Raw genomic sequence first — 23177 nt, forward strand, 5'->3', positions numbered from 1 at the left:
TACAAATGTTCATACACCTTCCCATATCCTTAATGTACCTTATTAAACACTTCCCATCACTGATGTCCCTCAAATTCCTCATTTTCACACAAACCCTAGTTTCTTGCTACAATTTGACAATTTTCTAGGCTAGGCCTATGTTTTTTCCTTTTGGATCACTTCCGCTCACTCAATCTTTGAAATTCCACTTTCGCCTACTTCCTAATATCCCTCCCTACTTCCCAAAATTTTCTCAAGAATTTATAAGCCCTTATCCCCTTCATTTCACTTCATTTCAACAAATCCCCTGTTCCACACATCGGGATAGGTTTTACTCCAATGATGTTTCTAAGCAAGAAAAGATGAGTTTGAGAAAACTGAGAGAGGTTTTGTCCACAATAGGCTAAGGAAGAAAAAATTCCTTCACTTTTTACACAGCTGTCATTTTTTGAGAGAAATGGCCAAAATATAGTTGCCTTAGAAGAATTGATTCACCTCTGAAGTGACCTTGGGAAAATCAAGATTTATCCTAGCTTGGTTGGCCAAATGACTTAATTGATGGGTCAAATAATAACTATACACAAAAATATTTCCAATGAGCTATGATGAGCTCAACTTGGGGTTGAGGAACACCTTCAACAGTTGACTGCAACAACACTTTGCCTTTAGGCAGCCTAATTTTGCACATTTTGACCAGTCTTGGGAGATTTAATTTTTGACAGGGAAAATGAACTCCAAATTAAAAAATTCAAGTTGTGTTGGAAGGTAGACTCAATATGATTTCCAAAAAGCTATCCCACGCCCAATTTGGACACCATGAAGGCCTCCAAAACTGGTCTGCACAAAGGCACGACACACATGGGTAGTGGTGCGACGCACCTGCCTACTTAGCCTAAATTTCACCAAATCGATCCTCCCAAGCTATAAATTCTTGCAAGATTCATTCCTCAAGTAAGTCAAGCATCCTAAAGTGTCTTTGAAAGATATTTTATCAGCTTTAATGGTGTTCTAATAGGTGAAAATACAAACCCTAGTTTGTTGCATAGTTGCACTAAAAACTTCCTAGGGTTTGCAAAATTGTCAATTCTTGTTGTTTTACCCCTTGTATCATTTTCACATCCCTCCACCACACTTCCTAAATTTTATTTCCCTTTCCCTCTCTCATTCACACTAATCCTACCCCCTTATCCACAAAACCCTAAAACCCTAGTTTCTCTTCACTATTTTCCATTTCATTATGCCAATTTCACTCCATCACCACAAAAACGTCATCAAAACCCCCTTTTACTCTTTTATTACCCTAATACACTCCATTTATCCTATTTTTCCATATCTCACTCCCCCAAAGTAACTAATTCCCTCATAAAACCCTAAATCCCGCACTAAACCGTAATACCCCAAAACTATTCCCTTCTTTCCCCAATTTCATTTCCCAAGATTAAAATCTCTTCCTACTCATCACCATTGTCCTCTTTCATCCCTCTTTCATCATCATTTTTTCCACCATACCTTCATCTCATCATTTTCCTAAGACAAGCACTATGAGGAAGAGACACTCAGTGATAGTTCTATGGAGAAACATAAGCAGCAAAGAAAAGGCAAAGAGAAGATGCACAAGGATGATATAGATGACAAACAAGAAAGAAAACAAATAGTTGGAGGATAAGAAAAGCCTAATGGAGCTAGAAATGTTGAAACTAAAGAAGCAAAATGACGAAGAGGACCATGTCACTTTGACTTCCATTGAACAAGAGATAGAGAATGACAAGGAGTCTTGGTTGGAGAAGATGAACATGCACTTGGAGAGGCTATTGTACAAGGCTAACAAGGATAAGGACATGTTGTGGCACATGGCCTATCACTATTTGGTGAGAAACAAAGTTTGCAAAGCGAGAATTAGGACTTTGAAGGTCAAGTTGAGGAAAGCTTTGAGGAAGAGGAAAGAGCAAGAAAAGCTCAAGATTTTTGCTAAGGCTTCCATAGCCCAACATAGCACTTGATGCAGGACACCCAACCCAAATTTCAAGAAATTGGGATACTTTTTGTCAATTTTGAATTTTTGGAGCAAAACACAGGTTTTTCTGCTTGGAGCGCCGCGCCACATGGCATGCGCTTTTGCTAGGGACCTCCTTTGGAGGAAAAATTGGCATTTTTAGATTCCTGAGGGAAAAATATGAATTCCCACACATGGCCAAGAAATTTTGTCAAGTTTTGAGCTTCCAAAAGAGTCAAAAACACCTAAAAAATGCCCTTTTCTGCCCCTTTTTGGCCACACAGGAAGCAGTGTTGGGAGAACTCATTTTTGGAGGGGCAAATGGACACCAAATTCATAAATTCCACCTGTTCTGTAAACTAGACAGTCAAACCTTTCCAACAAGATTACTTGGAGGAACTTTGGTGAACAGGAAGGCCTCCAATATTGGCTGCAAGAAAGCGCGATGCATAGGGACAGAGGCGCGACGCACACGATGGAAAATTGACTTTTTTGCCCAAAAACTCTATTTTTTCGCCTAGTTTTTTCTCAGTTTGACTTTCTCTCCCTCATAGTCAATCTAATGATGTAATTTGATGTAACTTGATGGAATTTGATGTAAATATGCTAAAATTTCACTCATGGAGGTCGATACATCATGAAAACATAGTTTTCAACTTAATGAATCAGTTTCCTAGGTTTTAGAGGTAAGCTGTTCCACTGCCTACTTTTCAGTTCTTAGTTTAGATCTTGTTGAAACAGCTCCTAAACTCGTGAATTAAACCCCTAAGGCCTAGCATGAGTTGTTTGTTGCCTATATCTAGTAGTTTTTCAGTCATTGGTAAAGGTTGGACTCTTGTGAATGTTTTGAGCATTATTTTACATTTATTTCTAGAGTTTGGAAAAGGAATAGACTAGGGTTTGTAGCACTTTTTGGGATTCTTGTGGCAACTTTATTTGGTATTGTTTTTCCTTCTATAATTGCAAGTTTACATGTGTTTATGTATGCCATCATTTCTTCTTGTCCAGCTTAACTGAATGAATCAAGGATAAAGATAGAATTCATTGATGTTGCAGTGCTCTACCTAGGGTTTGTTTAGTTACTTATGTTTTCAACTGTTTGAAGAGGATCCATGAGACTTTCATGCCCTGTCCAACTCCTCACCAGTCTTAAAGCTCTCCATCTCACTCAATTTTAAGTACTAAACCATTTTCCTACCTCGCCCCATAGAAACCTCTGCAAGACTATGTCCATTCCCCGAACCCAAATCTGCCTTTCACATTTGAGCCAACAAACCAACATTAAACTCGATCAAACTCCTCTCAGCATATACCTAGCCTAAAATTAGTCTTTACATCAATCATCTCAAGCCTTATTGACCATTTTCTTCGGAGATTGACAAGGAGAGAGCCCTCTCCCAACCTGGTAGGGCTAGCTACCAGGTGAAGCATGGTTTGATGTTACCCTAGATTCTACCTTTCTTAGCCTGAGGTAGATTTAGGCCCTAACATGACCTAGGTTTGAAATATTTATTAGCCAAATATATACCATGCTACCGGCCCTTTCGAGAACAGTCCATGGAGCGCAAACTGAAGTGTCACTCGAGGTGGTAGGGGAGGGTGCTAGAACTAGGTTTCCACACCCTTGGGATGTCTTGATGTGGTATGGATGGGGTAGGGAACTGCTCTAGAGCCTCACACTACTCTGTAATATTATCAGGCTTTCACGCAGATCTACACCAATGCACTTTGGTTATTATGCATTTATTATAGATCTACTTTACTTCTTAGGGTCTTTAATCAAACATTTAACGATAATACCCAGTGCAAGAAAAACTATGCATAAACTCAGAACATAAACAACAGATAGATTTGCGAAAAAAAACCAATGATTAAGAATTGCTTATCTTTATTGATTTCTTTCCCAGTACAACCAGAGCCACCCTGTGCACTCAGTCAGGGGTCAGCGCACATAGTCGTGGACTCTACCAAGCCTCTGCGCACACAGCTTCAGAGCCTCTATCTATCTACCAACACCCTTGACTTGGACTTACAGACACAGAGAGAATATTTCCTTCATAAACCCATACCATTCAAGATCAAAACAAAGAACTGCCTTCTAACCTTAGAGCCTTGCTCTATATATACATTCCCATGGTCCGCAGACCATGGGTAGTTCGACTCACTTTCTATTTTCTTACATTATTTTTGGGCGGACAACCCTTTAACTTGACTCATTACAATTCATGCTCCGCGCATCTCACAGAGCCTTTTACCATACTATTACCAAAAGTGTGGGCTTTGATCTCCAAAACTGTTACGCAGGGCCTCTGCTGCCCAACAATATATATATATATATATATATATATATATATATATATATATATATATATATATATATATATATATATATCTTATAAAGTTAAAAATTATAGAATATATTGGTCAAATCTCAACTAATGGGTAATCAAAATCAAATGGACTGCTAGAGTCCTGCCTTGGCACAAGCTAATAAGAAAACTCTCAATTTTGAAATTTGGCCTTAGTAAATTTTAACAACCACCACCACAAACAAAATAGTTTATTATTTTAGAAATTTATATCAATGATCTCCTTCTTATTCAAAACCTTTTTTTTTACCTTAAAAGAAAATGAAATGTTTAATGTTTTCAATATTAACGTATATAAAATTTTAGCATTAAAATATATCAAGGGAAGGAAAAAGTAAAAATTTGGTAATGATAATAATATATTTTATTCATTTATTTTTTACAATGGTGAATTTATCACTAACCAAGAGTCAAGGCTCCAGTAGGGTGGGAAGCCTACTTTTTAAGCCTTATCAAAAGGGGAAAATTATGTCCCTAGTAGGATCTACAAGTGGGTGGAGAGGATAACATCCCATTGTTGCCACCACTCAGTGGTCCCCTAAGGAGACAATGATAATAATTTAATTTTAAGCTCAGAGTCAACATCAAATTGGTGTATAAGATTATCATATTTGTTGGATAAGGGACCCATTTTTGTGAATTTATTTGCATCATCAAAATCATATATTCTTTTAAAAAGTTATATTAATGATTTCATTCTTATTCCAAATCTTATTTTTTATTTATAAGAAAGTGAAAACTTTTCTTGTAGTGATTTGTATTATGGAAATGATTTATTATTTTAAAATATTATATTAATGGTTGCATTTTTTTCTTTATCAAGTTGTGTGCTTGACTTTTGGCTTGAGAAACCATGACCCACGAGGAACCGGTGACATTTACATCACAGATTGATTTAGCATACACCCCACTTTTGGCTTGAGAAACCATGACCCATGGGGAACCAGTGACGTTTACATCATGGATTGGCTTAGAATACACCTGATCACCATATGTTCTATGCTTACTAGGCATTCATGATTTCATTCCAAAGCTTATTTTTAATTCAAATGAAGATGATAACTTTTATAATTTCAATATTAACATTTACAAAATTCTAGTATTAAAATATAAGAAGAGAAGAAAAAACTAAAAGTATTATAATGATAATAATTTAATTTTAAGATTGAGGATTTTTCCTTGTTTATGGGACAAGAAACCCTACTTTGTTCAATGATTTTCTTTATGGGACAATAAACCCAACTCTATGTAGTGATTTGTGATTTGGATCATCAAAATCATTTATTATTTTAAAAATTTATAGTAATGCTTTCATTCTTATTCCAAACTTTATTTTTAATTTATATGAAAATGAAAACTTTTATGTTCTTAATATTAATATTTATAAAATTTATACTAAAATATAATAAGAGAAGGAAAAATTAAACATGTATTTTATAATGATGAATCATAATTTGTTGGAATGATGTGGACACCAAGCAATTGTCATTATAACACTCAGAGTATATGTCATTAACAATTAAGCCCATATATATATATATGCTAAATAGGGCTATCCCATTTATTGGATGGAAGAGGATCCATCCAATCACAATGAGATTCTTATTACCAATGGATACAATTCATTTTATGGTGAAGATGAACACTTCGACTAAAAAGTGTCATGTGAGTTTTTCAAAAAAAAATCCACAATACAATTCATTTTAATATAAGTCCATGTAGGGCCATCACAAAAAGAGGAGTTGAGGTGACTGTCATAGTTAGGGTTTCAGACTGTAAACACTGACAACCTGTGATAATCGACCTTACCAAACACACAACTAATCAGACAATTCCAAGAGTAGGTCGGTTGAAAATAGAATGAGTATGGAAGTAGGGAGGAGAGATCTCCTCATATAAGGATGTGGCGGCATGAGAAACGAGTAGCCATGAGACTACAACAATGGGGCACCAAGGAGGCGGCACCAAAGGACCGTTGGTTCTAGGTGCCTAATGGAAGGCAAGGATGGGGGGACAACGCCTACCCAAGGCCATGAAAAAGCCAAGATTCATCATCCCAAATAACAAAATAGAAAGTGAAGTACATGAAATACCATGCCCTCATATGCACGTTCATAGGGGCTTGGACGACGAAAAAGGCGATGGTTAGATGGATCCAGTTCAAATGGTAGTCAAAAGGACACATCGAGCTAAAGTTGGTTTCTAAAGGCTTTTTTAAAGTGATTTTTTCCAAACTGGAAGATAAGGAGTGGGTCTTCAAAGAAGGGCCTTACTTATTCAGCAATGCAGGTCACTTTATGAGGCATTGGGAGGAATGCTATAACCCAGACCATGAAAAAATCTTAGTGGCGCCTATCTTGGTATATTATTTTCTATTCCAATGGAATTTTGGGACCTAGAGATCCTTGAGGGGATAGGTAACTCCACTAGAAATTTTGTCAAGGTTGTACACTCCACCAGAAAGGGAGAATACACTTCCTATGCCAAGATCTATGTCTACATGAGCATAATTGAGCCACTATCGGAATTCGTAGAGCTGGAATACCACGATGAGGTATTTAAACAACCCTTAGACTAAAAACATACCGTTTAAATGTCGTAGGTTCCATGAACACGGTCATCTATTTTGGGCATTCCTTTTGAATAAGAAATAATTTCTAGAAGACCCTAAAGTTGTGAGAGATAACAAAGCTAAGGAAAATGAAGAAGGATTCTAGGAAGTCCACAAAAGAAAACGCAACCAGAAGACTTTTCAAAACCATAATTAGGGAAAAAATGGAAAGGGCATACACAATCATAACTATTTTGAGATCCTATAAGAAGATGAGTAAAGTGTAGAAACCCCTATGGCAAAGACAGATCTGGAAACTCATTGACAGACCCAAAGGGGAGGAAGTAACTCCAAATGCATAGTGGAAGAGGAACCACAAAAAAAGGAAGTAACCATGTAGTTAGTAGACTAAGACAACATGGAGATCGATAGCCAAAAGGATGACCTCAACCTAGAAGAAAAAGTGATGAAGCACTTGCTGTGTGAATGGAGACAATTAGATGAGAGATTCATTCCAGAAGATCAAAAACAACTGTATAAAGAGACTTTTCAGCAATATCAGGCCAAGTAGGGTATGATAGTAGTGGATCAACTAGATCACTTGGGGTCCCAAGCCAACCAGGGGACAAAGCAAGGAACCCAAGGAAAAGGGGGAAATAAATGAGGGAGAAATAACTTGAGCGAGTCCATTCAAATGGTAGGGGAAATGTTGGTAACTCGGGAAGCATGATACCCCTGTCACTGGTGTTTCACCAACTCAACAAACCCTTGAAATGATAATTACAACCTGGAATGTTAGAGGCCTCAATAATAGAGGAAAATAGTAGTGCCTAAAGGAGTGACTGAGAAAAGATAAACCAAGTATCATGATTCTTCAAGAGACAAAGATTGCGGAAGGCAAGCTCAAGAAATTTTGCAAAATTATAACCCAACTTATGAGGTAATGGCCTAGGACACTAGAGGCAGTGCTGGTGGCCTAGCTATCTTGTGGAACCTAGCAGAGGTAACTTTTGAGGATTGGGTTAGCCTCCCAAGGATATTATCAGGGAAATTTAGACATGTGGGCTCAAGAGACTGGGTCCTTCTGACAGGAGTTTATGGGCCTCACATTCCAGGAGAAAAGGGGGTCTTCTTACAGAACCTCATCAAATTAAGGGAAGCATATATGAAATACCTCTGGATAGTTGGTGGAGATTTCAATATGATAACATTGCTAGAAGAAAAGAGAGGAGGCACTCGGCGCACTGAGACAGAGATGGAGGATTTTGGGGAGATCATAGTAGATCTACACTTAGTGGATCTCCAAACAAACAATGGAGTGTACACATCGGACAATCATAATGGAGCAACCCATTAGATTGCATATCGACTCAATTGGTTCCTGGCCTCAGAGAAAGACATCAGCAAAGATATTTATCAATAGGCCTCAATCCTACCATGAATGGGCTCGGATCATAGGCCCATTCGATTAGAAATCGATTTGAAAATTGGACTGAGGAATCGCCCGTTTAGATTCAAAGCCTTCTTGCTATGAGACACCATTCTTGTAAACAAAATCGAAGAATGGTGGAGGAAAGTGAAGAAGAAGGGAGGAACTTCATGCACACCTTCCAATTGAAGTTAAAGGAGATTAAACACAAGATCAAGAAATGGAATTGAGAAGACTCCAGCCACATAATGAGGGACCAACACCAATTGAACAACAAAAGCCAGGACATACAACAAAAAATCATCCAACATGGTAGATTTGATTTCCTTGTAGTTGAAGAAGGGAAGATAATCAATCAGCTTGAGGAAAGGAGAAACTAAGAGTAGATCTTATGGAAACCGAAATCTATAGTCAACTCTTTGAAGGAAGGAGAAAGTAACAATTGAGTTTTCCATAAAGCAATGATTCAACATCAGCAACAGAACCATATCTACTCCCTGAAGAACGAAGAAGGTAATAGGGTAGTACAACATGAAGAGATGGAGGGGCTTCTGGTCCATCATTTCAAATCCCTTCTAATAGAACCATCCCAAAATCACTCTAAGGCTACACAATAGATTTTGAGAAACATTCTGCAACTCATCTCCAGGGAACAAAACCTAGCCCTCATGTGAGCAGTAACACTGGAGGAAGTTGAGGAAGTGGTGTAGGGCATGGCATAGAGAAAAGAACCTGGACCATATCGCTTCACAAAAGAATTTTATCAGGCGGTCTGGAAGTTCATGAGGCTATACATTCTGAATGTGGTGGAATAATCACATCAGAATGAAAAGGTATGTCCCAGCCTAAATGCAACTTTCATTGCTATAATTATGAAATCCTCCAAATCTAACGAGCCTCAAGGTTTTAAAATTATCTCCCTCTACAATGTCATTTATAAAATTATATCCACGATGATTGTTAAGTGGCTAAAGACACTACTTCCTCTCCTCATTTTCCTTGAAAATAAACAGGTTTTGTAGAAGGCCAGGAAATCTTGGATGGTTTTGTGGCTTCCCAGGAAATTGTGCATTCCATCAAAACCCAAAAACTCCCTCGCATGATGATTAAGCTAGAATTGTCAAAGGCCTGTGATTTCCTCAACTTGGAGTTCCCGAGCCAAGTCCTTGGGGCCTTCGATTTTGATCAAAGATGGATTAAATTGATCCATGCCTTGGTGTCACCCCATGTATTCTCTATCCTCCTAGATGGCTCCCCCTCTCAAACATTAAACCCATTGTGGGGCCTCCACCAGGGTGACCCCATATCCGCTTTTCTCTTCATTATTGCGACTAAAGTACTGGGATGCTACCTCAAGGTTGAAGCCAGAAATGCCTAGATCAAAAGCCTGACGTTAAGGGGAAATGACATCCCTATTACTCACCAACAGTTTGTAGATGACATCATGCTCTTTTGTCATGTGTCACTTCGGGAAGCGCATCGCATCAAAGAACTAATCCTAGTATTCAGGTAAGCATCTAGAACTATGATCAACAATGAAAAATCCTGCATTTTCTTCTTCAATACCCTTGGAGGCATACAAGCCTACCTTTTCCGGGTCCTAGGGTTTGCTATTGGATCTCTACCTTCCAAGTATTTAGGAATGTCCTTTGATGGTAAACTTCCTCAAGGCATCCTGCTCGTAACCCTCCTTCAAAAAATAATGGGTAAACTCAACAGTTGGACTTTTTCGATGGTTAAATCTAGCAGGATGGACAGTCCTCCTCAAAGAAATCCTCCAATTTATCCTAGTCTATCAGCTCTCTCGAAAGGAAGCGCCAAAAACCTTATGTGCAAAAATGATGGAAACATTTAAGAAGTTCCTATGGGGAGGAGCTCGACAAATTAACAAATGGGCACTGGTATCATGGCAAAACTTAACAAATCATAAGATGGATGAAGGCTTGAGCTTGATGGACCCTTACATCCTAAATCAAGTAACAAGAGAAAAATTATGGTGGCACTGGATGAGTGGGGGGTCATTTCTATGGAAAAAAATATGGACAAGAAAATACAATATGCCCGTAAGAATGGAAGACATCCTGAGGTACAGGGATTCCCCCAAATGGTTGACCATATGGAATTTCGCAACCCAAAATAGAAACCTTGTTGAACAACACTTTTTCTGGGAAATTAGGAATGGGAAAACAACCCTTTTTTGGCATGAGTCATGGAAACAAAGAGAGAAACTACAAAAAAAAAAAGACCTAAGTGACCTCCTATTACATACAAGTGGGAGGAATTTTTATACAATGGAACAATTCTCGAAACCAAACCAGGAGAGGGAAGGTTGGAGGAAGTGGAGGAAGAGGACAGATTGGCCACAAGCCTTGGAATCAGATCAATGGACACAACTTGAGAAGGATCTTGAATCAAGGAAAATAACTATCCTTAATGGACCAGACATCCTACGATGGGGATACACTACCAAAGAGACATTTACAATAAAAGAAGCATATGGAATAAGAGCTGGCCAAACTAGAGAACGACAAAACCTGATCTAGAAAAAGATATGGGGCGGGGCCTAGTGGTCGAAGGTGGCCTACTTCCTATGGCTTGTAAGAATAGGTCACATTCTTACTTGGGATTAGCTCCAAAAAAGGGGATTCTATGGGTTGTTGCTATGCAAGCTCTGTAATGAAAACAATGAGGACCTTGAACATATCCTCAACACTTGTCCATATGCTGAACAAAAATGGAGACAGATGGAAGAACTTTTCAGAAGAATGGATTGGGATAGGGATATCATTCAAGAAACCATACTCATCTAGAGAATAGACATTTTCTCCAGCCTAGTCATAAATAGAGCTCGGGGCCTAGCATTGGGATTCACTCTTTCGTCCATATAGAAAGAAAGGAATCGCTGAATCTTCAAGCACCAGCTTCTCCCTCAAGAGGCGGTGTAGGAAGGGATGATACAGAACATCAGGGAAAAAATTCTCGCAGAGAAGTGGTACCGAGAGGACTGGCAGGTCCCACCCAACAAGGCTAGAATCATGCAAAAATTGAACATAGAGCCGACCATGGTAAACCAAGCCTCTTGGAAGGTAATAGTGAGAGGAGCTACCTCCCTTAACTATTTTACAACACATCCATAAGGATTTGTGAAGCTAAGCTTCGATGGAGCATCGAAAGGAAACCCGGGACCAACTAGCCTTGGAGGACTTTTTCGGGACTCCAGAAGCAACACCAAGCTCATCTATGTTGAACATTGTGGGGTTGCTAGTAACAATGAAGTTGAATTCGCACCTACAAGGAAAGGCCTCTAAGTCGTAATCAAAAGGAGCTACAACATTATTATAATGGAAAGGGATTCAATGCTTGTAATAAGCACGATAAAAAAATTAAACCAAGAAACTAAATGGGAAAAGCTCAACCAAAGCTAGAGAAAAGCGAGCCTAATCCAAGAGATAGGAACCCTTATTAGAAACTTCAACTATATAATGACAAATCATGTTAGGAGGGATGGAAATAAGAATTAGACTTCTTAGAAAATTAGGGTTGCAATCACCAAGATGCACCTCTTGAGCAAGATTGGCTAGAACAACAAGAAGATGAGACATTCCAACCCTTAAAGGAGATCCTGGAACATAACTAGAGAAAAAGAGGTCAAAGCACTCAGACAGCCGACCGGGGTGAGAGGTGGATGACAGACCCATTAAGGGAGTCATTATGACAAGTATGAACAAAGGTAATGCCACCGCCTCCTACATGCTCGAAGCATAGGGCACGGTGGCAGTGAGCATGATTTTAATAAGACAAAAGATGGGAGGTGGCATACGCATGCATAAGAGGTGGTTGACAACAAAGAGGGTTAAGAGGAAGGAGGGAGATAACCAAGAGGAGATATCATCAAAGGTGGCACAATGTTTCCTGGATGGCAAAGAAACACAACGATCCCAAGTATTGGCTAATAGTTATGTTCTTTACCTGCACTTCATTATTCTCCCCAACATCTGGTTTGTTGAATTGGGATTGCATGGGGGCAAGAAGCTGGGGAGAGAGAGAAATTGGGGTGGTTGGAATAGCTGGGAGGTGAAGGGTGACGGGAGTCAATGAAGCTGCAAAATCTTGTCAGGGATATTACTTTGCTTAGGCAATCCATTCTCATGCATGGGGTCTATTGGGGTTTCGCTCTGCTTTGGCATTCTCCTCTCGGCCATGGGGATCATAGTGACAGGGTGGGTATGATGCTAGTTGAATGAAGCTTGTCTGCTCATCTACATGGAAAACCTAAGGGGAAACGGTAGGGTAGCAACAATTTTTGTAGAGATAATTCTAGTCTATGTCCTAGAATGAGGCATGAAGGCTAGAGCTCGATGGAGGTTCACATCCATGAGGGCAGACGCGAAGGTCACGAAGCAAGTTTGTAGAGGGGAGTGTGTCTAGGATAGGAGTCCTCCGGAACTACAGAATTGGTATGCTAGGAAAGTCGACGAGGCTGGCGTCGACTTGCGATGGCAGTGAGGGATGGTTTAGAAAATAGGGGAGGGATACTTGGTCGAGGAAGGGGCTCAAATATGGGAGGACGAGTTGAGTCAAGGAAATAATGACAGAGATGCAGTCAAGGGGACAAGGGAAAAGGTCAAACAACAAGGGGCAATGGGGAGAAGGAGCGGGGCTCCTCTCAACTGGGCTTTTGGATCTCTAGGCTTGTGAGCAGCCATGCAATTTGTGATCGAGATAGTGGCCATTATGGGCACAGTCAGAGGGCATGCAAGGGTGTTTAGGACGTCTTAGGTGGGGTTCTTTTGTGCTTGCGAGCTTTGAGCAGGCTGCATGGGGGAAAGAAATGATGGATGAATAGAATGAGTGGCTGTCAAATATGATGAAAATAATGGTTTGGAATTCATGGTTGCTTGTTCTTGAAGCAAGCAACTCCCCTTGGAGTAAGAAAGCGCTTAAGCTAGTTTCGGGCCACCATCAACAACAAGCGAGAAGGACACGAGACAATACAACAATGGCTCGAGGAGTGAAATCAAAGGGTAGAGGAAGGAGATCGCGGGAGCGCAGCTGAGGCTTAGCCAAGCAATGATGGAAAACCTTGTGGGAGGAAACCAGTGGACATACTGATCCAAGAAGTGGTGGTTGGATTGGTGGGTGGCACCAAAGAAGAGATTCAAAGGCTCATCGCAAAGTGGGAGGAGGAAATCAAGAGATTTGAGAATACGAGTGTAGTGGACGTGGAAGAGTGGAAGGTCCTGGTTCCTGATCTCTGACACACTCGCGGAAAAAAAAAAAAAAAAACACAATATAAAGAGACTCTACACCTGTATTGGCCACTGAAGTGCCTCCTAGGGAAGGCGATGGAACAAATCTGGATAACCGTCATTAAGGATTTTCCAAACTACAAGCATGACTTTCAAACGATTCAAGCTCAACTGTAGAAATAGGATGTTCGTCTCGGCCGAATCGAGGAAAACTTCTCAAGTGTGTTCTTACCGATCGAACTACTGGACCAAGTGCAAAAGAACTAGCCCTAGGTATCTTGGCCTCGACGGATCATGAGAACTAGAAGGATGAAGTCATAGTCTTCTTGCTTAAGTTTATATGCGGATAACATTTACTTTCTAGTTTGCACTAGTTTATATATATAGAAAGACAGTTCATGATTGTGGACATGATAATCAAGGATAAATATATTGGATAGATAGACTAACTATTTTTTTCTACTGGATGGCGTATAATGAGGTGAGGTCATCAACAAACCTAGTTCGTATAATGAGGTGAGGTCATCAACAAACCTAGTTTCCCGACGCGCAGGGTAAGACCACCTAACTAGGCTAAGTAGTTGTAACATACTTGCATATATAATAATAAAAAAGAAAGATCTACCAATCTTAACAAAAATAAAAATATAAACCCATACAAACTACAATCCAATAAAATCTTTGTCATTGACCTGTAATAATATGCAAATAGCAATCTAGACACCTAGCCACTAGTCGCTATAACAAAGAATATACACGCCATTCACAAACTGACTTGTAATAGTATGCAAATCACAATCTAGACACCTAGCCACTAGTCACTATAACAAAGAATATACACGCCATTCACAATTAAACCCATATATATAATTTCATAATTAAATTAAATTTAAATTTAAATTATCTCAACATTACTTGGATAGAAAAGGGCAGATCCACTCGCAATAAAAATGACTGTAACCAATGTATACAATTCATTTTAATATAACTCCATGCAAAGTGCAATCCAATCATCGCTCGCATTGACTTGCCAATGCGTGCAAACAACAATTTCAAAAATCGTTTTCTTCTGAAGGAAGGCAAACTAAAATCCAATAAAATCGTTGTCATTGACTTGTATGCAAACGGCAGTGTAATAAGATACAGTGTAAACGGCAGATCCACTTGCAAAGCTATGCAAATTAGGACCCACATAGTATGCAACGTACAGGGAAATAAATTTATGGCCATCCACTTGCGAGGGTTGCCATGGTTTTCAAGTGATCCGTGCTTCTCACATTACCATGGGTCCGTAGATTGTGTTTTAAATATAAAATCCAGACAGAACTCGCAGCAATGTCCAAGTAACTGAGTCAATATTTGATAGTTCCATCGCTAATAATTGATCTGATAGCAGTTTCAGGGATCATCTCAAAAAAATTGGCTCCACCACCTCATCGAAACAGTTCAAGGATTCAGCAATGGCTGAATTTCAAAATGAATTCCCAGAGAATTGGAACATCGAGTCTCAGGGATTCGCAATGGATGGCTCCGTCGACCTCAAAGGAAAGCGCGTTCTCAAGTCCAAAACTGGAAGATGGAAAGCTTGTTCCTTCATTATTGGTATGATCCATTCCAAACATTTGGCTGATAAATTATTCTTTCTTACTCATGAGCTTTTTGTGCTTGATTTCTTGTTGGGAATTAGTAATTAATGTATTGACTGATGGATGTTTGTTGTATAAATATTGCAGGCTATGAGATTTTCGAAAGGATGGCATTCTATGGAGTTCTCGCCAATTTAGTGATCTACCTGGGACACAACATGCAGGAGGGCACTGTCGCTTCTGCAACCAATGCTGCTAATTGGTCTGGTACAGTTTGGATCACTCCTATCATTGGCGCGTATATTGCAGACAGTCACTGGGGACGTTATTGGACATTTATTGTGTTCTCTTGTATTTATATACTGGTCCGCATCTCATCTCTATCCTCGTTTCCCCATGGCTTCTTCGTTTCTGAATATGATACTTCAAATATTTTGCAAGAGCGTTTCATGGAGTGCATCGTTCCCAAAGTTTCAAAAGTTAACAATAGCACTATTCAACCAAAAATATTTTAAATAATATTAAAAAGTTGATAAATATAGATTAATTAGTAAAAAAAATTGAGAAATGCTGGTATGTGCGGTATATAATTTTAAGATCTATATATATAAAGTTAGAAACATCAAAGGTTATTTCTGGTAATACAGATCTTTTGGTTTTCCCTTCTCCTACTTACATTTTATTTTTATTTTTATTTATTTATTTTTTATATAGAGAAAGTTGTTTCTCCTACTTACATTTTATTTTTATTTTTATTTATTTATTTTTTATATAGAGAAAGTTGTTTCTCTAATGGTACTCATTTTTTTGAGAAAGTTGTATCTCTATGACATATCTTATCACTATTTGAATGGTCCAATTTGTGAGAGGTTTCTCCCTCTCCGTTGAAACAAAGATTAATGTTGATGTGATTTCATTCTTCTTCAGTGTTCTCTTCTATTCAGGGATGAGGGAGATCCATAGGGGTCTACACTTGATCTTGTGAATCCAAAGTATCAGGAGTTGTCTTTTGGTGTTGAGAGCAAGACCTTCTTATGGCTTGTTGCGTTCTCGACCCTTGTTGTTGCCTTCTCATTCTGTCATTCGTGATTGGGTTTTCACTCCTCCTAGAATCGAGACAACCATTTTGTGGCAGGGCATGCATTCTAATGTTGTCGAGGCTACTCACAAGATATGCACCTAAAAGTAGATTTTTCATAGTCCAAACAATGAAGATGCTCCTTTTCATCTGATTTCAGAATTTTGACAAAGCGTCCAATTGAGTTTCCAATAGCTCCGAGGAGATCTGACTAGATCCAGTAGAGGGGTAAGTTTTGGAGCCTTACCCACACTGGAATAGCCACAAACTTCAAAGAAAGAGAGTTTAACTTCGAAAACCATGGCTAGTTTGAAACTCAAGCATAACCCCAGAACTAGGACCCCTTGTCGAAAATTCTCTTTTGGTCTTCAGGGTCCTTGAAGACAACCACAAAATATCCTTTGGAAAAGAATAAAAGATCTATGTTCTTGGTCTAGTTCTTATGAAACCAAATCATGAGGGAAATAGTTGGGGGTTAGAATCCATTGAATTGGAAAATAACGACACTTCATTCATTACCAATTATCTTGATATTAGTGAAGAACACATTCGTTTGAGGTGTGGGGGTTTCAGTTGAATGCTCCACCTCAAAGGCCTCACCCAAAAGAGATTTTGGGGGTTGGGAAATAGCACCTTGTTTAAAGGCATGTTTAAAAGACAATGGTTTTGAGGCCGACGATGCCCCATTTCCTCTAATACTTCCTTCTAGTCATGCAATAAGGGAGATAGAGGCATCCTTCTTGATGTCATAATCCCTAAGATCCATTTTCAAATTTATTTTCCTCCCCTCAAAAAGGAGTCTCGTCACCCTCGTGTTGATTTTGGGTAGCATCGGATGTGCTCTAGTCTTCAAAATTGATGAAGAGGCTAAGGCACATGAGATTTCCAAGACCCCAAAATCGTTTGGATAAATTCCACCCCGATGAGGAGTTATTAAAATAATTAATATTTTTAATGGGTTCCTAAGTCTAAACTTAGGTAGATAAAAGTATTAATCTGTATTAATAAAATATGGGTGAGAAAGTTCTAAGTGATGAGGATCAAGCTAGTTCTAATCCTAGCCATTTGTTAGGGACTTAAGCTCGGTGATTAATTCCTCAACGGGAAAAGTATAAAAGGAGGCTTGAGTGTTAGTTGGAGATACACAAAGTGATCAAAGAATTTGATTTTATGGGGCGAGGTTTTCCGAGGAAATCGAGTTAGTGATCAAAGTTACATCGAGGGGCAATTCAGTAAGGGATTTTCATCTAAGTCTGAAGAAGATATAGCAGAGAGGAAACACAATGTCGGTAGAGATAGCACAGGTCCTAGAAGAGATGACGTAGAGGTCGAAGGGCTGATGCAGAGGACGCAGAGGGCCAATGCAAGTGACGCATAAGACGTAGAGGTTGACACTAGGCCTCACAGGCAGTGCTAAGGATATTTTGCGGGGTAGACTAGAAGTAGATCAATAGAATCAAATTTCTGAGCGAGGGAGGCTCACTGTCGGGGTGATGAAGCTCATATAGGAATGACATAGTTCGAGAGTAGTGCATGGAGCAGCTTTTGTTTTCTAGCAAAGGGAATATCGGGAGTCGTTGTGGCATTTGAGAATATGTTTTTTGATTTTCTGAAATATCTGCCTCTGGATAAAGGTACTATTGTCGAGGATATTCTTAGTTGGGTGAGCTATTTCTGGCACCTTAGTTGTATTCACGAATCTTCTTAATAATACAAACCCTCTATATGTTGCACTGGTTTTCTTGAACTGGGTTTTTCCAGGGACAATTTTCCAAAAATAAAGATGTCCCTTGTGTTATTGTCTCAATTTATTTAAGTGCATGATTTGTATATTTGTGAAGGCTCAAATAGTGTTTACTTCAATGTTTATGCAATTAGATTACTTGTTAATGTAAAGGACAAGTAGGAGATTGTAAACGAATAATTGCAGTAGGGGTTTCTGATGTATTAGATTCAGGAATTTTCATATGGTATCAGAGCGATTGCAAATCATAAATGACTGAAGACACTAGAGAAGAAATTTGAGAATTTGCAGCAGAGAAGTGACAGTCCCAAGAGACAACATTGTTCCAGAGCTGGAGAGGTAGAAGGAGGAGTGACGCAGTGGAGAAGAGGTGACACAGAGGCTCACGCCATGCCTGGGTCAGCATTCTCAGCTGGGAGAGGAAGACGGAGTAGGTGGGACGAGTCCATGCAGTAGTTGCATCAGCCATCAGGGCCAATGTAGAAGTAGAGGATGGAATATCAGGGTCACATAGAGCCACGTTATCCTTCTGATCCTAGAAGGATTTACGGAGTTGGTCAGGAGGAGCAGATCCAACCCACGTAGAGATTATTTAGAGCCTAAAGGACTCAAATTATTCGAGTTCTTGGGGCTAAGGGAGTTGTGTATATTTTCATTTGTAAATATGGTGGGATGTTATTTCTGTCGATGCATAACAATGTCAAAGGAGACTACACCAAGGTAGAGGGAAGCACTACCTCGAAAAATTTATAGCCTAGAAATCTAGATCTAGGTTGCAGTGGCAAAGGAGGATTGGAGAGGAGTGATTCGACAATTTGCTGGTGGATTTCCGAGAGGGAAATCAGGACTCAGAGGGAGTTTAGAGAAAAGGAGCAGAGATGGCAGTGAACAGATTGAGGGATCGGGATAGATTCGACAGAGGTTCCAATTTTTCCATCTGGAAGGCTAGGATCCTGAAAATCCTCAATAAACATTGCATCAAGGACTATGCCTTGAAAGTAGTAGTTGTCCTGGTTGATGTTAATGCAGTTGATAAGAATGAGGAGGCCAAGGTGAAGGCGAAATGCATGATCTTAGACAGGGTCAAGGATCATGTCATACCACATATTGCTGAGAAGACAATAAAAAAGGAGATGTTGGACACCTTGACCATGTTATACTAGGGATCTTCTGTGCAGCAAAAGATGTTATTGGAGAATTAGCTGAGGTCATATCATATGCATAAAGGAGAAGAAATAGATCCCTTCCTTCTCAGGTTGTAGGGGACTCGTGACCAACTTACTTCCTTGGGGTCTACTCTAGATCCAGAGTTCTTAGTTAGGATTGTCATGGATGATGTATCCAAGGAGTGGGAGATGTTTGTCCAAAGCATTTTGGGTAGAGTGACTCTCCCTATTTGGGAGGATGTGTGGGAAGCTCTTTGATAGGAAGAGCTCAGGAGATTTCCCAAGGCAAGCAGCAACAGTAAGGGAGTTTAAGTAAAAAAGGATGAGGAGGAGGATGCAGCTCTCGCATCAGTGGGACAATAGGGGCTACAAATGAAGAAGAAGAAAGACATCTCCAAGGTCAAGTGATTAAGTTGTGGGGAGCTGGGACATTATGGCTCTTAGTTCCCCAAGAAGAAAGGCAAGGGAGAAGCTTTTGACTCAAAGGCCGCTCAAGCAAAGGCGAAGAAGGATGTCAATATTGATGATGATTATGCCATGAGTGCTCATGTGCCTCTAGAGAAGAGGTGGGGTGATCTGCAGTTGTAGTAGAAAGGACTACAAACAGGGGGAGGATCCTTGAGGTGCTCAAACTCTTTGATGAGATACGGCTACGAGAGTCCTTAAAGACAATAGCATGATAACAGGTGTCGGGTGGAGCAAGGTGTGATGGAGCGCAAGGCAGTGCTAGAGTGCAGGAGTCTATAGTAGCATAGTGGAGGTTGTAGAAGTGAAAGAGGCAGAGAAGAGGTTGCAACAACGCAGTGGCAACAGAGGGAGCACAAGATAGCAACCGAGGAGGCTTCAACATGTCAGTGTTTGGGTGAAGTCAGTTACTTACTTCTCAGTAACTGTGTTGTGGTGAAGCAGTTAGCAGTGGGAGAGCTATGGGTAGCATGATGTAGCATGTTGAGAGGGAGTTGTAGTACAGATGTAGCAGCGGCAGTGACAGTGTCATGGGTACCAATACAGGAAGCCGCAGTGTAGTGGATGTGGGGCCACAAAACAAGCATGAGAATAGAGTACTGATGCAAAGGATCAATGTGATGCTTTTATGGTGAAGCATTACTAGAGAACATTCCTTGCTAACAAGGAGTGTTCATTTTGGCTAGCATTAGATGTTCTCTAACCTTGAAAATTGGTGGAGATGCTACGGTGCATGCAATTTACAAGACTCATAAATTGTTTATCAAAATTTCACATGGATGAGGAAAATAATTAATATTTTTAATGGGTTCCTAAGTCTAAACTTAGGAAAATAAAAATATTAATGTATATTAATAAAATATGGGTGAGAAAGTTGTAAGTGAAGAGGATCAAGGTAGTTTTAATCTTAGCCATTGATTAGGGAATTAATCTCGGCCGTGGATTCGTCAAAAAGAAAAGTATAAGAGCAGGCTTGATAGTCAGTCAGAGATACACCAAGTGATCAAAGAATTTGATTTCTTGGGGTGAGATTTTATGAGGAAATTGAGTTAGTAATCAAAGTTGCAGCGAGGGGAAGTTCAGGAAGGGATTTTCATCTGATGCTCAAGAATACATAGCAGAGAGGCAACGAAGTGCTAGGAGAGACAACACAAGTCCTAGAAGGGCTGATGTAGAGGCCAATGGGATGATGCAAAGGATGCAGAGGGTTGATAAAGGTGATGGAAAAGTGTAGCGGCTGACGCTAAACCTTAGAGGTAGTGCTGAGAGATTTTATGGGGTAGTCGAGGAGCAGGTCAGTAGAATCAAATTTCTGAGCAAGGGAGGCTCATTGTCAGGCTGACACATCTCCTAGAGGAGTCATGGACTTCTAGAGCAGAGATTGGAGAAGCTTTCATTGTCCAGCATAGGGAACAGGCCAAGTCACTATGTGGTTTGTTCATCCGTTTATTGATTTTTCGAAATATCTGTCTCCGGATAGAGGTACTACTGTCAAGGATATTCTTTGTTGGGTGAGACATTTTTGGAACCCTAGTTATATTCATGAATCTGCTTAATAATACAAACCCTCTACATGTTGCATCGGTTTTCCCTAATTGGATTTTTCCAGGGACAATTGTTCAAGATTAATAGGGTCCCTTGTGTTATTGTCTCAATTTATTTCAATACATGATCTATATACTTGTGAAGGTTGCAATAGTGTTTACTTCAATGTTTACGCAATCAAAGAACTTGTTAATGTAAAGAAGAAGTTGGATATTTTAAACCAATTATTGCAGTAGGGGTTTCTGATGCATTAGATTGAGGAATTTTCACACCCTACAGGGATACTTGTTGGATTATGAATTGTCTATAAGAAATGATACAACGTCCCCTTCATATACCATGAGGCAAATGGATTTTCCACACAGGGTTTTAACAAGAATTGGGAATTTTGGGAACTGAAGATCTTGAACACCAAAGAAAAATTGGATGGATTGAGGGTATGGACACAAAGGAACCATTTTGGGAACCAAGCCTGACTAGGGAATTACATCAAATAGTTCTTATTTGGTCTCACTCAGTTCAAATGAGGGGTTTGGCCCTTATCTTCAAAGGTCCTTTCAGGAGGGCAATAAGGTAGGTCCTGCATTTCTAATGATAATGAAGGTATCTCTTTCCTTCATGGGAACTAAAGAATATCTTGACTAGATCTATTGAAAAACACTTTGAAGGGAAACTTCCCAGAAAATTATTCATCACTTCTAAAATTTCCCCCATGTATCAAGGCCAAATTGAAGATCAAACAAAAAATAAAACCACAACTTGTCAAGAGTACATGTTCTACTAGTCCCTTTACACCTATTCAAATGACCCCAACCACATCCTTTTAAATGGTGTGCCATCAGTGATGGGTCACATCAATAGGTATATTTTTAAGTTCATTGTACTATCCTCTAGCTCTTAAAACACTCCTTTTCTCCCATTAATTCACATTTTTAGCCATAATATGCTTAGTAGGAAGACCACAAGGTATTGCCATATTGTATGGCCTAGAAGAATTTTGGAGGAATTTCATATTCAAGGTATTGTTGGAGACAACCAAGAGAGAATATAGGGGGTTTTCCCACCTCATTAACTCTCTAACTCAAGTTGCGATCATAGAATCCTACCTCATAGCTCAAATTAAATAGCAGCCAAAGGACTCCAAGTACATGTAAAGATCAAGTAGGACTAGATCCACAAATCTCTTGATCTTGGAGGGAATCACTCCTATTTTTAAGGGAGCTTCCATCAACTACCTTTTTGTATAAATAAACCAGCCAAGACACTCATTAGGATTCAAATTTTTGTTGCATCTAGGAGTAGTTACTGAGAGCGTAGTGCTTGACGTTGTTATTCTTATTTTTCATATGATGTATGTGACTATCATTTTCTATTCATGAGAATTTTACCATTGGTCTAGAAATGAGTTAGTTTTGGAGGGATCAAACCCTTGGGTTTAGGCCCAACACATAGGATTTAGTCCCTCTCTTGTATTTCTTTCTTGTTCTTGTTTCTAGCATTGTAATTCTTTCCTTGTTTGAGTAAACGTTATATCATAAAAACTTGTAATTTCAGGCCTTCCTATTGTGAGTGTCAGCCAATTCTTCCTGTCACCAGTGATCAAACATGATTTTACCAAGTTTTTTTAGGAGTCTCAAAGTCAAATATTATCATGTCACTAGGTTTTCACAATAAAATTTTGTCGTTGGTTAGTGTGTCTAGGGTGACTTCCACTCTCAAGAATTTCACATGGCAGTCACTTTCATCACTCAGCTAACTGTATCATCATTAAGAGACTATCATCATCATATAATTCATCACCATCATGACTTCACTCAGTTGAGTGTCTCCATTAGGTCATTAGGGTTTCAAGGTCACTAAAACTCTCATTTCGTGCATAAAATCCAGGAAAGGAGGAGTGGTAATAAGCAAGTCTCTTCAATAAATTTTGATATCAAATGTAATTTTATGCTTTTATATGTAATAAGTACTTCACAGTTCCAAAGGCTATAGTTCAAGGTTCCAAAAACACCCAATGTCCCAA

At 39.4% G+C, this 23177-nt stretch overlaps 1 pseudogene across 1 annotated transcript in view; it reads left to right on the forward strand.

Annotated features, from left to right (window-relative positions):
• The first annotated feature begins 14869 nt into the window (after nucleotides 1-14869).
• Nucleotides 14870-23177, forward strand: part of LOC149162836 (protein NRT1/ PTR FAMILY 5.3 pseudogene) — a 110722-nt pseudogene continuing 102414 nt past the window's right edge. Inside the window, exons 1-2 of the transcript XR_016261461.1 lie at nucleotides 14870-15172; nucleotides 15304-15521. The product of XR_016261461.1 is annotated as a protein NRT1/ PTR FAMILY 5.3 pseudogene (transcript). The remainder of the gene's footprint in view (nucleotides 15173-15303; nucleotides 15522-23177) is intronic.

Source organism: Pinus tabuliformis, chromosome 5_2 (genome assembly GCF_031772625.1).
Source record: "Pinus tabuliformis cultivar Carrire ecotype Pingquan chromosome 5_2, CPIR1, whole genome shotgun sequence".
NCBI classification, from domain to species: domain Eukaryota; kingdom Viridiplantae; phylum Streptophyta; class Pinopsida; order Pinales; family Pinaceae; genus Pinus; species Pinus tabuliformis.